Raw genomic sequence first — 15,058 nt, forward strand, 5'->3', positions numbered from 1 at the left:
ACACGCACACTATGGGCTCGGGGAGGAGACTGAGCCCAAGCTGTGCATTACGAGCTGACTGAAGCAGCGAAGATAACACTATGTGATAAAACTGCAAGGCAGCAAACCAATCCTGCGGGCACTCTGAGGGGAGACGGGAAGTGGCCCTAAGCCAGCGAACCATTCACATGGCTATTCGTGCCTATCGGCTGATGGTTCTGGGAAACTGAACAAAGTGGCGTTCCTGGTAGGACCAATCAAACGGTACATTTCTCTGTCTCTGGTAGGTGGCCAGTCTTCAGAGTATCCACTACAAGGTTTGCGAAGGCCAGCATCCAATAAGGTACTGTGTGAATGTTTACATTCCCACCAGAAGTAGGGTGTCTGTACATTACTCTTATGTCCGGTCCCCTTTCCTCATACCGTATGGGCGTCCCTCGCGAGGTACAGGAGACGGAACCTTTTTCACCAGAAAAATCTTCTTCCCCTTTAAATTTAGTGGCACGTGTGGGGCACGTCCCTGGGAGCATGCGCTCGCCTGACTCTGCCCACCAGGGCCACTCCCAGTCCCCTTTTTCTGCATCGACGGGAATGGGCCGATTTCATCGGCGCTCCTAGGTTTCGCTTCGACCATGTAATACCACGCGCTCTTACCCGGATATTCTATCTTTGTCTTTTCTTTTAGATACTTGTTCCTCCGACGCCACACTCCTCCCCGGGGCATGTTGACTTCAGTGGGCTTCAACAGGTGTGTCCAGCCTGCAAGGGGCTCTTCCCCACTTCAGACCCTCACACCATTTGCCTCCGCCACCTTGACCCTGACTATGGCTGGGAGGGTTGTTCCGCGTGCGACGCCTTGACACCATGGGCACTGACGAACAGGCTAGCCAGGTGGAGGGGGGAGCTCGTCCAGAAGTCACCACCAGAGGACCAAAAGGACTTTGTCAAACATTGCTTGAGGCCAAAGGCAAGGCTTCTAGTCGCCATGACACCCTGCAAGGTCGACTCCTTTCCAAGGAAGCGCCCGACCGGGGGGAACCTCCTGGGTTCTAACACCAGCACACGTACCATGGCTAGTTCAGCTAACGGCCTCACGGCCGAGGGGGTCTCTGGATACTTCTGGTATCAGTGCTGAGGGACTGCAAGGTTCTTCTACCGGGGTTCCTCCTGAGGGGCAACTCCCTGGTACCGGCATCATGTCCGAGGGGGGCGCCTTCATGCAGCACTACCAGCAGCTCTGCCGAGGGCGATACGCCTTCCAGGCCCCGGCCTGAGGTCCAGGATAGGCCTTATGTTCCTTCACCAAGCATCTTGGACGGGCCTGGTTCCAGCGAGCCAGGCACCACGACTTTGGCACGCAGCTCGACAAAATGGGCACTGCGCCACACAAGATGGACACTCATCCGATACCTGCTCTAGCAGAGCGGGTGGAGGAACGAGGCACAAGGTGGGACCGGTGTCAACCAGGTACGTGGCCTACAACTTAGCCATCAGCAGCCCAGGGCAGGTTCCCCCTGCACCCCAGGCAGAGTGTGCCCCAGCAGCCCGCAGCCACTCTGTCATTATTTCCTGCCACCTCTTCAGCCTCCGAAAATAGGTTCTTTGAAAGGTTTCTGGCACTGATGCAAACACCCCAGATGGGGTCCATCCTTCAGGATACTATCGGGGACATGCTCCCTCAGGTCGGTGCCCATAGTCCTTCCTCCAATGGCTCTGGTGCCAACTCCCGTTCCAGTCTGCTGCCTGCGGCAGTACAGACGATTCCACACCAGCCTCCGGCTCAGGTCTCCACACGGCCCAGAACCCCTCTGCCAGTTTTGGACCTTCCTAGCACTCGGGTGGATACAGACGAAAGGAGGACCCCCAACGTGCCATCTTCAGCAGCAGAATACCTGGGCCTTCCTCATCCTGAGGTCGAACAGCCCGAGGAGGGGGTCTTGCCAGAAGTCCTCACCTTAAGGCCCCCTCCAAGACTGGGATCCTGATGCAGAAGGACCTTGTTGCCCTGGCCAAGAAAGGGTGGCTCAAGCCGCACTCCGTCCAACCTGTCAATGGGCGCATGTACGCCAAGTACAGGCCATAAGAGGGGGGGGGATACACTCTTGCTTTTGGCTCATCCTCAGCTGCACTCCTCGGTGATCGCTGTAGTGTCACTCTATTCTAAGCCTCAGTCGTCCTCGGCCACCTCGTCCTCTGCGCTGTTAGGCAAGGAGGAGAAGATCTTGGATGTGTACGGGAAAATGTGTACTCTGTCTCCCTGTGTCAAGTCTACACTGATGCCATGCTGGCAGCTGTTAACCAAAGGGTCTGGTGGGAGATTGTAGACTTCCTTCCAGAAACTTCCGCTACAAAGCCAGGCTCGCTTCAAAGCGGGGTTAGGAGAAGCCAAGCTGGTAGTGCAGGACGACATGGAGTCCGCAGTGGCCCATCTCGATACCTCTGGCCGGGCCATCTGCATTCCCATGGACATGAGGAGAATGGCCTGGCTCCGGGCTACCAAGTTTAACCCGGACGTCCAGGAACGTATATTGGACATTCTATACGAGGGTAGTGATCTCTTCCATTCCACCATGGATGAAGAATTAGAAGAACAGCTCTCAAACCGCTAAGTCTTTAGCTATTCTTACAAAGGCCACGCCCAAAGTGTACACCCAGTCCAATCAACGCTCCGACAAGGGGCAGGTATCTGGAGGGTTCCGAGGCTTCTAAGTACGTAGGGCCAGACGTCCTGACCGTTCCCCGAGTCGGCATCGGAGGAAACAACAAAGGGTGGGGTGGAACAAGGGCTTTTTTTTAATCCCCATCCTCCAACAGCCTCGGAGGGAAAGAAGGCATGACGTGCCCTTCTGGGTGCACGTGTCTCCGGTGGGGGGCCGGCTTGCTATTTTGGCACCAAATCTATTCGGATCCCTGAATCCTCTGTAGTCTCCATGGGGTACTGCCTACCGGTCCCTTCCTCTTCTCCTTCCTCCCCTCCCAAATATTGGGACAGCAACTCTGTTGGCAGAGATCGGGTCGCTCGTCGAGAGCCAGGCAGCGGAAGGCCCAGCCTCCCAGAGAGGATTGGGCTTCTATTCCAGGATTTTTGCTATAGAGGAGAAGAACCAGACTGGCCTCAGAGTTGTGTTGTACCTTTCCACACTCAACCTCTGCCTTCCACTACAAAAATTCAAGATGGTTATTGCAGCTCTCATTGCGGAGACACTGAACAGGGGAGACTGGATGTGCTCCCTGGATCTGAAGGATGCGTATTTACACATCCCGGTTTTGGCAACCACATCAGGCCTTTCTGCGCTTCAGGATCGACGGCTGCCATTTCCAGTACAAGATGCTACACTTTGGACTCAATTCAGCCCCCAGGATATTTACCAGATTGATGAACGTAGTGGCTGCTCTCCTCAGGGCCACCGCGTCTACCCATACCTGCACGACTGGCTCGTCTGGGCCTCTTCTCCGGAGACTATTCTCCACACCTCCTCTGCGCTTATGAAGACACTCCACGACCTGGGGTTTACTATCAACCTCAAGAAGTCTCCGCTGCAGCCCACTCAGAAGCTGACCTTCCTGTGCCTCAACTGGGACACCAGTTCCAGGAGGGTTTTCCCTTCGGAGGACCAGATCACAGCCATCAGGAGAGCCACTACTCACTTCCTCTCCAGGACTGTGACCTTTGCATGGTGGTACCAACACCTACAGGGTATTATGGCGGCAGTCCTTTTAGCCGTCCTCCACTCAAGACTCTGGGTGAAGAGACTGCCGCTGCACTTTGCAGAATCCTGCAATCAGGAGAGGTGCTCGCAATCGGAGCCTGTAGACATTCCCATGTCTCTCCACCGGGACCTCAACTGGTGGTCTGCGGACTTCAACCTACGGCGGGGCAAGCCCTTCCGGCAGCCTCTCCCTTAGGTCACTGTCACAACGGACTTCTCCCTATAGGGCTGAGGAGCCACTCTGGACTGCCACAGCGCTCATGGAGTCTGGACCCAGCAGGAGCAGTAGTCCCACATCAACTGGCTAGAGTTGAAGGCCATATGACTGGCCCTCAAGGCCTTCCTCCCTCTCATAGGGCAAGACGGTGCTCATCCAGACGGACAGCTCCACCAGCATGTACTATGTCAACAAGGAGGGGGGGGGTACCAGGCCCCCCCAGTATGCAACATCGCCTTGAGCATGTGGGAATGGGCTCTGGAGAACTACATCTACCTCATGGCTGTCCACCTCCCGGGGGAATCCAACCTGGTGGCGGACAGGTTCAGCAGACTGGGGGCGGGCAATTGAACGATCTGGTACTGAAAGATATTCCTCCGGTGGGGGCACCCCCCAAGTGGATCAGTTTGCCTCCCAAGACAACAAGAAATGCCAGCAGTTCGCCTCCTGGCAGGGACAGGGCCCCGGCTCCCTAGGCGATGCATTCCAGAAACAATGGAACTACATGACTGCAGACTCCTTTCCGCCCACACCCCTGGTTCAGTGTGATGTGCAGGATAAAACAATCATGTCACCTCAGCATCATTCTGATAGATCCCTGGTGGCCGGTGAGACCGTGATTCTCCAAGCTGCTCAGCCTATCGGATAGGCCCCCCATTCACCACCACTGGGCCCAGCTCTGCTCCTGACCCAGCAGGCGTGCAGGGTTCTCCACCGAGCTCTGCACAAACTAGCTCTCGCAGCGTGGTTCCTGAGCAGGTCACTCTGAAGCACTTGAACCTATCACAGGCTAACCTGCAGATGATCCAGGGCGCCAGAAGCAAGGCGACCAGGACCAATATAAGAGCAAATGGTCTAGATTCTGTCATTAGGCCAACTCTGAGATTGACCCCCCCCCTTAGGTGTTCATTGGATGACTTGCTCTCCTTCTCGGCACACCTTGCCCACTCCGGAGTGCAGGTCGACACATGCCGCACTTATCTGGCAGCCTTAGGTGCCTACAGGAATACAGAAGAGGGTCTCTTTTCCTCCTCCAACTTGGTCAAGCGGCATCTGGCAGGCCTCCACAGGCTCTACCCGCCCATAAAGAAGCCACACCCGGTTTGGTACATCAATGTAGTGTTGGGCGCCTTGGCACACAAACCTTTCAAGCCAATGACGTCTGCGGACATCAGGGTGGTCACTCTAAAGACAGCCCTACTTGTGTGCCTCACCTCCGCTCGCAGAGCCAGTGAAATCCAGGCCCTCCTTAACTCATCCGCCATCCACCTGAACGAGGAGATTGTATTGCCCACCTTCGCCGACCCCAAGGATGAGCATCAGTGGGTTTTGTATCATCTGGATGTCGGACGTGCTATGAAGTACTACCTGGACAGGATCGGGGAATTTCGCAAGTCTGATTCCCTCTTCATCGCCTTTGGTGGTTCAAGGCCAGGTTATCAGGCTTCCAAGGTCTCCATCGCGAGGTGGATGGTCGCAGCCATCAAGGAGGCCTATAAGAGGCAGCACAGACCAGTTACTGCCAATTTGCATGCTCATGTGGTCCGGGCCAAAGCCACGGCCGTTGCATTCCAACGGCATGTACCGTGGCAAGTCATCAGCATTGCGGCTTCCTGGGCCTCCCCTTTGGCTTTTTGCAAGCACTACTGTCTAGACGCTGCCTCTAGGTCAGGCGCAGCTTTCGGGCAGGCGGTCCTGAGAAACAGGTTTGCTTAAGGGGGGGCTCCTCTCCACCCTAGGGCTACATTCAGTTGTAATCGCCCATACAATATGGAGGAAAGGGGGACGGGACGTAAGAGTAATACTTAGTCCATAGTCCCCTTTCCTCCATACGTCCCACCATTTCCCCCCCCCCCTAATAATACTGGTGTCATTAAGCAACGTTGTATATTGTTGACACGTCAATTGGGACTGAGGAGTGGCGCCGGTGGGCGAATCAGGCAAGCGCATGCTCCCAGGGCTGCGCCCGCGTGTGCCTCTAAATTTAAAGGGGAAGATTTTTCTGCTGAAAAAGGTTGTCTCCCGTCCCTCGCGAGGGACGCCATACAGTATGGAGGAAAGGGGACGGACTATGGACTAAGAGTATTACTCTTTCGTCCCGTCCCCCTTTCCTCCATACTGTATGGGCGATTACAAGAGTAGGTTAGTCACTACGGTGAGTAACTATTAATTTCTCGTTGTTGCTGACCAATGGCAGTATATTAAAGTTCTGGTGGTCAGCACAAATGTTATTTTACTAATTGCAAACTGTTCCTGGGAAGGGTGAGAATTGATGTGGCGCCACATGGGGAGGAGATGAGATGGGATACTTTTGATGTCCTAACTCCAAGATCTACTAATATGCGTTGGCTCTAAGGATATGACGTAGCATAGCCAATTAATTTCTTGCGAGCGGCAGAAAATACAAACCTTCAAGTTGTAACTGTGTAATGCTTTGACCATTGAATTCCAAGTATAAAACAAATGCTCCCTGTACGAACAGATGCTTGCTCTCATCAGTCGGATGTGTAAGGGATCATGGGTACACTACATGTCACAGTAGGGATAGTGTTAGACATGCCCAGGTGGACGTCACTTTTCGATCTTCAAAAAAAAAGCTTCAATACACCACAATTACCACTAGATGTCGGACTATATGCACAGCATGTGAACCTAAGCAGATACAAGCACCAGAAATAAGATTACAATGAGTAATGTATGTCTTACAAAGCTATTCATGTAACCTTAAATGGGCTGGACAGAGAGAAATGTTGCGAGTTAATGTGAAGGAGCGGGTCGCCTCAACAAAGAGATAGGTGGAGGTGGTCTCAACAAAGAGGGAGTGGCTAGGAGGAGGTGTTGAGAAAAGACAGTGAGGGGAGGTGATAACAGGAAAGGATAGTTCCTGGAGGTGGTGGCATCAGGACCTGGGAATGAAAGTCAAGAGGAGGTGATGGGATCCAGGATGCAGGAGGTGGTGGTGAAAACCGGGAGTAATTGATACCTTCGGTGTCACTTCAGCTTCTAATGTTAAAATCAGAGTGGTACAGAGAGGGTTGTAAGTGGGGTATCAGTTGGGGAAAGGGATATTCCAGAGGGGCAACACTCTGAGGATGTTTAGGGATTAATGTGGACAGAGGCCTAAGCAGATCGGGGACAACTATTCAGAGCCATGTAAACTGTCAAGAATGTAGGGTGGTAAGGGAGCAACAGTTGAAGAAAGCAAACCAACACTTGGATATCAGAGCAGGCAGGTTCTGGTTGGATCGAGGGAGGACCAGATGGGAAGAGGAACTCTGTCTGGGAGATTGTGTTATCAGAAAGGTATGGCAAGAGGACCCACGAGGAAGTCCAGTTCAATCCAGACTGCAGGGACACCCTAAAGGGGTGCCCATTGAACTTTGTTCACAAGACTTCAACAGAGGGAGTCATTTGGTAAGGGTCCCCAGAAAAGGCACATCAGGTTGACCGCAAGACTCCTTGGTCGGAACTAGAAGCCTGCAATGCCAGGAAGGGGAGTGGCAGCCTGGAAACCCATTTCATTTGCATGATCTGCGACACGTTGCTCCTGGACTGGGAAGACCTCGGTACGCTCAACCTGCTGAAGAGACATTGGACATGAAGGGGGGTCACTGAGCTGAAAGGGGCCTGGTCCCAATTTGGAGAGAAACAGCATGTCAATGTTTTGTCTGGGTTAAATGCAAAATAAGGTTTTGGTGCCCTTAGTGGTACCAAGTAGAAGTATGGGAGTGCCTTGTGACATCTTGCATCACGCCCCTAGATTTTGAACTATAACTGGTATGTTGATATGGGTTTCTTATGAGACCCATTTGACAATGAATCCTGAACCTAAAAACTGCAACCACTAAGCATAACTATTATAGCTACAGAAGGGGGCAATTTTAACCAATAAATGACTGACTGAAAAGTCAAGTTGAATTTCATTTTGTTTCTCATACTTGTCCTGGTTTTAGTTTGCAGACAGCCACTAAGAACGGAAGAAAGATTGTCCAACAATTCTCATCCTATGTTTGGCCAGTGTTTATTCTCCTGGCTCAATGGCATTCTGTGAATCATGACAAGTGAAAAAAACATTTACAGCAGTGTGGCATTCCTGCAGCCCCCACCCCCAGGGAACATTATTTGTTCAGAAAAATGAGAATGTATAGATGTACTGTCCCCATGGGCAAGTGAACAGTAGGTAATGTCTATATAGCGGTTTTGGACTTTTAAAACACTATTTGAACAATTGTGTTGTAAAGGTGCGATTTCCTCCAAGGTAATCCAAAGAAAAACCCGAAAGTAGTCAAAAGGAGTGTACCGGCAGTGATGAAAGAACGCTTTATTAACAGCTGGGAGAAATAAGACCGCTCTGTGAAACTGCACTAAAAAAACATTTGTTAAATTGCCACTTACAGGCTACACTTTTTTTTTAAAGAGCACACCTTTTTAAAGAGCAGACCTTTTTTAAAGAGCAATTAACACAATTATGACATGATTGACTGCTCGTCATCAATCCCCAAAAGAACCCTAGACGTTAAATAATCCAATTGGAAGTTTCCCTGTTCTCACCCTTAAGAGTTACTGCCCCTTGGTGACGACATACTTTTCTGGACAGCACAGTGGGTATTCGTATCATCCCACCTAAACCGGCCATAGCAAAACTATGCTACAGCCTTTGGAACACAATATCCCCTTCTCCTGAATGGGTCCCCTCGTCCCAGCACCTTCTCGCACTACGCCTCTCGTGTTGATGCATGTGGCCAACCTTTCTCCCGATGGCCAGCCACATGGAAAAAACACACGATCAGCCCTGCTCCTAGACATTAATTCCTTTCAATTATTAGTTCTTAAGCACACTGTTATTCTTGTTCGGAATGCCCTGCTAGTCAATTGGGGCACTGTTGCTCCCTTCCTAGTGCTGTATTTTGGCATTGCTGTGATTCACCCCTCTCGTGTATCGTGCTGTCCTTCACAACCACTGCATTCATAAGTTTGTTTGGGACGACACCTGCTGTTTGGAAAGCCGCTTGATTCCCAGAGAAACTATTCCCTTGCAGCAATTTATTGGATCCTGTTTGGCATCCGTTTCCATTCTGGACTTCACTCCATGAGCTCCTCTACCCTGTAGTGAAAATAAAACTCAAAACGAAAACTGCAGCCTTTAGCTTAAAACATGGTGCCGTGCAATTTTCAACACTCACCGGCACCAATCTGGCCATCCTCTTGTTCCCTGCAACACATAATGCTACTTAATGCCACCCAAGCTACATTATAAACACCAGCTGTGTACTAACGCCCATCCCACGGACCCCAACCCTCCCACGTGTGCTGTCTGCATCACCCCTCCCTTCTAGCTCCCCAATGTGTGGCACAACTAGATATATACTCTAATTGCCAGGGGACTTCACCATCCCTTGAAACCACTGCATCACTTCTTGGTTTTAAGGCCCTGCTAAAATACTATTTGTAGCTTGTACTTGCACCTCCCCGTGGACTGCTGGATCTTGCACCTTCAGCGTACCTGGGAACCTCATGGCTGTCATGGGTGTTTGTGACTCGGCTACATGGCTCCAGTAACTGTGTTGGTAACACTGTAGTTAATTCTATTGCCAGGGTGAGTACAACTGTTAACATTTTCAATCTCAAGTTCTCAATATTTTGATGTTGTAATCCATCTTTTACAACTTTGAAATGCTGGTGCAACTTCACATTAAAATGCATTGGACTGAAATCCAAATTTTGATTTTTGTAAGGCTACAGCATAAGACCTGTCGTTTGAAAAAATGTACATTCATAAATGTATGCAAAGGACTTTCAGGGGGTACTGAGAGAAGTAGCTTTAGCTCAACAAGCGAATGGGAAGGATGAACATGGGTTTGGTCGGAGCAACAAACATGAAGGGGGTCTAGATGTGTCACAACCCATGGCAGTGAGAAGATTATTCAGGAGGCAACAATTGCCAGCTATATCGTTGTGCATGTAAATGTGCTGCCATGTGCTTGGAGTGCATGCACCACCTCAGCTTTTCAAATAATTGCACGTCATCTCAAGTATGGTCCTCGTCAAACGCCGTTTCAGAATATTGGTATTGTAAGGCTTCTTTCTTCTTTGTGCTGACCCCATTGTAATCAGGTCACTATCACCCTCTCGACCAGGATTCCCCGGGCCAGTCCTGGCTCTGAAGGCAGTTGTGAGGTTATCAAGAGGGGATGGGTGGTGGGGGACAGGGCTGGAAGGGAACTTGTTACTATCCCTTCCCTGGTGCCTGCATGCTTTACAGCAGTATGCCTTTGTCTCCCAACATGCCTCGCGAATCACTCGCCAGTGTTGGTTTTATAGAGACTATGAACCAGACAAGCAGCCAAATATTGAACCCGGACAAGTTCCCCTCGTCCACACCAAACCACAAAGACAGATACTCATGAATGCTAACAACGCTGGAGCAGTCGGCCTGCCCTGGCACTCCAGAAATGCAGGAGAGGAAATGCTGGAGCTGCAGGACATTTGAAGCCACCACGCATGGAGTGGTTCACAACACTAATTTGACTTGTTCATTCACATAATTTCCTTGGATTCCCTAGACCACCTGCGACACGTTATGAGAGCTGGGACCCTTCCAACCCTAACGCCTACCTTCAGGGACCCGGAGAACCAAACCCCAGCTGCGAACTGGTATACTGCCACACGAGGGTTGCAAAGGACTCTCTGCAACCTGAACTCGGAAAGAGTAGGCAGGTCTTGGCCCCCTGTTAAGATTTCCCCTTGCACATACCCCTCCCTGGGGGAAGATTGGTCAGCCTTCCCTAGCAAATCCTGTCCTATCTGGGGAGACCAGGGGAAATTTAAACGGGAGACCAATAGGACGCTGTGTTGTCTGGGTGAGGTCCGAGGAGTAGGAGGCAGACCAACAGAAGGAAGGTGGAAGCAGTGGAGGCTGGAGGCTATTGTTTGAAAAGGTGAGGCTTTGGATTAGTGAGCGTAAGGGTACCGCAGTCTGTGTGCATGTTTGTATGGTGATTAAGTAGAGAAAGGTGGTGTAATGAGTGAATGGGACGTGGTGGGTACAGAGTGGAGAGAGGATGTTTGAGTAGTGGTCGGCAGGGAGGAGTGTAGTAGTGGTCGGGGGCAGTGGTCTATAAGTAGTAATGGTGTGAGGGATATGGGAGGAGTGAAATATTGGCGGGGCTGTAGAGGGGTGAGAGGAGGAAGGGTCTACTATCGAGAGGAGAGTGTGGACGTTTAAACCCATGTGACCGAGTAAGTCCAATGCACTAGCGCAAACACCATTTAGAATACTAATCTTTGGATAGAGTAGGGAATATTACACCAGAAAAAAGGATGATCGTTATAAAAGATCCCCTCTAAAGATTAATCTAACACGTTAAGTCTGTTCCCCTCATTCTGTATATAACTTTGCGGGCATATAAAGAGGTCTTTGCCAAGGGAAGAGTGTGGATTGTTCCTCTATAGTGAGCTCTTTGCACTATGTACAATTTGCTGAGAATCGGTGATATTTACTGTTTTAAAATGGCTTTCTGCAATACCAGGGGCCCCTCGACGTTTTTTTTCTTCTTTCGATAATCTGTTTTTGGGTTGACTATGGAATCCTTTCCTTACAAGAAACTTGTCTGGAGACCATGCCAGTAGTGAATGTGTTTTCCATAGCTGTGAACTGCTCAGAAAGGTCTGTTGGGTAGACCATTCGGTGGGCTTCTGTGGGCAGCCAAAAATGATGCTGGGTTAAAGATGCTGTAATTAGAATCTGGTTCCCCTGACGTTCTGGCTGCAAAGTTGGTTTTTAATGGGTCAAATACAAGTCTAGGCAATTCTTGTATTCTATTTAATGTGCATTTTAATCCTGGGAAGAAAAAGCTGCATAGTTTATTATTTTTTTATTTTTTTATATCCACTTTAACTGACCTACTGTCACTCTGGTCAACTGAATGCGATTCAAACGTTATGGTACTAGGACACCTCAATAACAAGTGTTTGGATTTTGCACTGGTACACCCCCTCGTAGCAACAGGGTGTCGCTATTAGGAAAGCATGGTGCCCTTATTCGTCTTGAACTGGATATTTGGGATCTACATGTTAAATGTTGTGTTCCTGGGGACTGCCCGCCCAATTATACTTGAGAATCTATGCAGCAGAACTCTATGCTTGACTATATCTTTGTGTCGCGTGAGAATTTGTAGCTCTGCGCCTGTTACTCGTAGAAAATGATACAAGTGATGGTCTTCTCTCACTTGAATTGGGGATAACAACTGGCTGCTCTGATTGCACAAACAATGGGCTTTTTTGGAAGTGCGAGACAGATCATTGTGCTCCTCCTTTGGAAGGCAGAATGTGCATGCGCTCATTACAGCAGTCCAAGACAAAAAGAAAGTTGCATTGCCAGTTGAGGAACCTTAGTCATTTACAAATAATGTTGTGATCCGTAATGCCAAATGTGTTTAAAAACTGGCTAAAAGCCGCAAGGGCCTGATGGTCCAGCGTGACTTGGAAATAATGCTGGGGGTGGCGCTGAGTACACACCCTAGCCAGTTCTGGACCTCCTAGAAGTCACTTGGTACCCACGTTCCTCTGCAGTCTATTCCCATTGCAGAAGTTGTCTGGGTAAAAGATGTACATATCTGTTTGATGGCTGGATAGACTCTTTTGCCCACCATTTTTAGAACTCTAGCCCATGACCTTGTAATTTGTTGAGGGAGGATATGTTTCACTGGACGATTTACACTTACTAATGCAAAGCCCCGGCCCCTGACTGGCTATTAAACTTTACGTTCAAAACGGATCACGTCTTAATGCACCCGAGTGCTGTTGAGTTTTTTTTTTTTCTTTCAAACCGAGCCAGAGACCAGTTTATTCCACAGCGAATGTTGTTAATGCTATCATTCCATAATGTTTCCCTTGGGGGCCGCAATGCCGGGATCTACACTGGATCTTTCGTCGGGTGCCTAGTCCGCTCCACCTTGGAGCCATTGCGTCAGTGGAGGTCTCCTAATGAGGCATGGAAACCTTTCTGCGTAGTCAATAGGTGCCCATTTGTTCAGGAAATTGTTCAAGTTACTTGAGCGGATCGCTGATGCATTTTCCTCCACAATGATTTCCCAACATACCACCATAACTGGGCAGAGTGGCTGTCCACGTTTTTCCAGAGCCATGCCATTGCAACTTTTGCAGATAACAAGAGATCAGTGCACAGACGCGATAGCTGCCCCGAACGTGGGAGCACCCCCCCCCCCTTGTTTCTCCCAGCAGTATAATGCCGGGATCCCACGGGATTGCCAGACCGGTGATTGCTCTGATGTGGTTTGTCATGTTGGGTATTTTGTGTAGATTTGGGGCCTGGCAGTATTTTCTTACCGCCAAAAAATAATTTAGCAACAATCACTCCTTGTATTCAGATTGGGTTATGTATAATAATAATACAGTGGATGTGCATTATTTCAGTACACAGACATGCGTGGTTGGTATGCGTGGTTGGTGGTATTTTTGGTGAGCATAATTCCTTTGTTTTATTTGTGGCCCCAATATCCAGAACCCCTTATTTTTGTTTAGATTTTTCGTGTAATCACTAGAGAGACCTCAGGCTTGCATTTCAGGAACACCACATTTTCATTTTTAGTGTGCCACCATGGGCGATTTCTCGCTGTCTTATCTACGGCAGCGAGCTATCATGCGATATCTATCACCAACTTATTTACGTCTGAGCTATGTCCAGGGCCTCCCTTTCTGCCGACTCATAGACCTCCAGCAGACTGACACACACAGGTAGTTAAAATTGCTCATATTGAATGACATTGTGCACACAGCTGCAGCCAAATCTTATTTTTAGCTACCTTTAAAAATGACAATTGCACTGTCTAAACATCTCCCCACATCATCAGCACTGTATTGGTAAATGTGCAAAGGAAAGAGAAAATAAAATACACCACCCGTCTGCTTTCAGATATTTTTGTGTATTATAAAAGTTGCATTTTAACACTAGCTCACTCTTTTACAGAAATAAATGAAATAGCACAGTAACAGCATTATTTGTGATACACTGAGAAGAGAGTGGCGGAGAACAAGAATTCAATTTGCAACATTAAACACGTGGGTAAAGCACATGAATCTCCTTTCCTACACTGACTGAATATTTTCGCACACACTCAGCCCCCACACTTGAGCGAGATAATTACCAGGCTTGTTCAGCATGTAACTTCTTTGGCTGGTCGCCTTCTGGAGGGGTTCACCCAGCAAGGACACGCATTTGCTGTCACTCAAACTGGGACTTGTTGAATGGAAATCCCAGTCTCTGCAACCAAGTTGAATCTGCTTTAGGAATCCGGCATCCCCAGCTATCAATCCAGTCCTTCTCCGAGCTGTGTCAAGATGTCTCTCCAGCTTCTTCCCAGAGATTATACAAGAAAACTCTGGTTACCTCCTACCAAAGGATCCTAACCAATAATTCATTTTGCACTGGAGAACACATTATGTTATTAATGAGTCAGCGTGTTCGTTTTTTGTTAATGAGGTTAGTTCATTAATCCTCAAATGTGTCTCCTGCAACAGAGGAATTTCAGGTAAAAATATGCTTTTAACCGTGAAAAAATTATTTGCATTTTATGTGGAAATCGTTTTTTACTGCATAGCCTGTTTTCATCTACATGTCCATAGGTTGCACTGGCAACACATAGCTTGAAGCAATTGCATTAAACCCATGCAGTGGCGCTGCATAAAAATGCTCAATAACACATGTCTTGCTGTACCACATTATATCAATGCACCAAACCCATGCAGTGGTACTGCACTTCAAAAAAACATGCTATACATTGATCTTGTGCAGTGGTTCTGTGCTCCCAAAACACGCTAAACAATCCTACATATGCCCTCCTTTTTTTGAGAATTTGGCTAATCCGGACCACAATTGGAAAAAATCCAACTTGCTCCTTTTCTTCTTTCAAAATGTAACAATCCAATACAATTAACATTCTTGTTGTGAAGATGGAAATTGAAAGTCACTGTTCAATCAATATAATATTAAAATTCATATGAATTCATCAATTCTTATAAAATGTTCTACATTTGCCTTCCCAATGGAAGTGTCCATAGTCCAGTGTTTCAATTTTATACTTGAAGTCAATTGAAAATAATAAAATAAAACTAACTAAAACAAATAATTAAC

The 15,058-nt window shown here is 48.7% G+C and overlaps 1 protein-coding gene across 3 annotated transcripts in view; it reads left to right on the forward strand.

The window, feature by feature from the left end:
• The window catches only part of SSX2IP (SSX family member 2 interacting protein), a 706,324-nt gene that overhangs the window by 215,901 nt on the left and 475,365 nt on the right, over window positions 1-15,058 (forward strand). The gene's annotated exons all lie outside the window — the stretch shown is intronic.

This window comes from Ambystoma mexicanum, chromosome 1q (genome assembly GCF_040938575.1).
Source record: "Ambystoma mexicanum isolate Mex_15411 chromosome 1q, UKY_AmexF1_1, whole genome shotgun sequence".
In the NCBI taxonomy this organism is placed as follows: Eukaryota; Metazoa; Chordata; class Amphibia; order Caudata; family Ambystomatidae; genus Ambystoma; species Ambystoma mexicanum.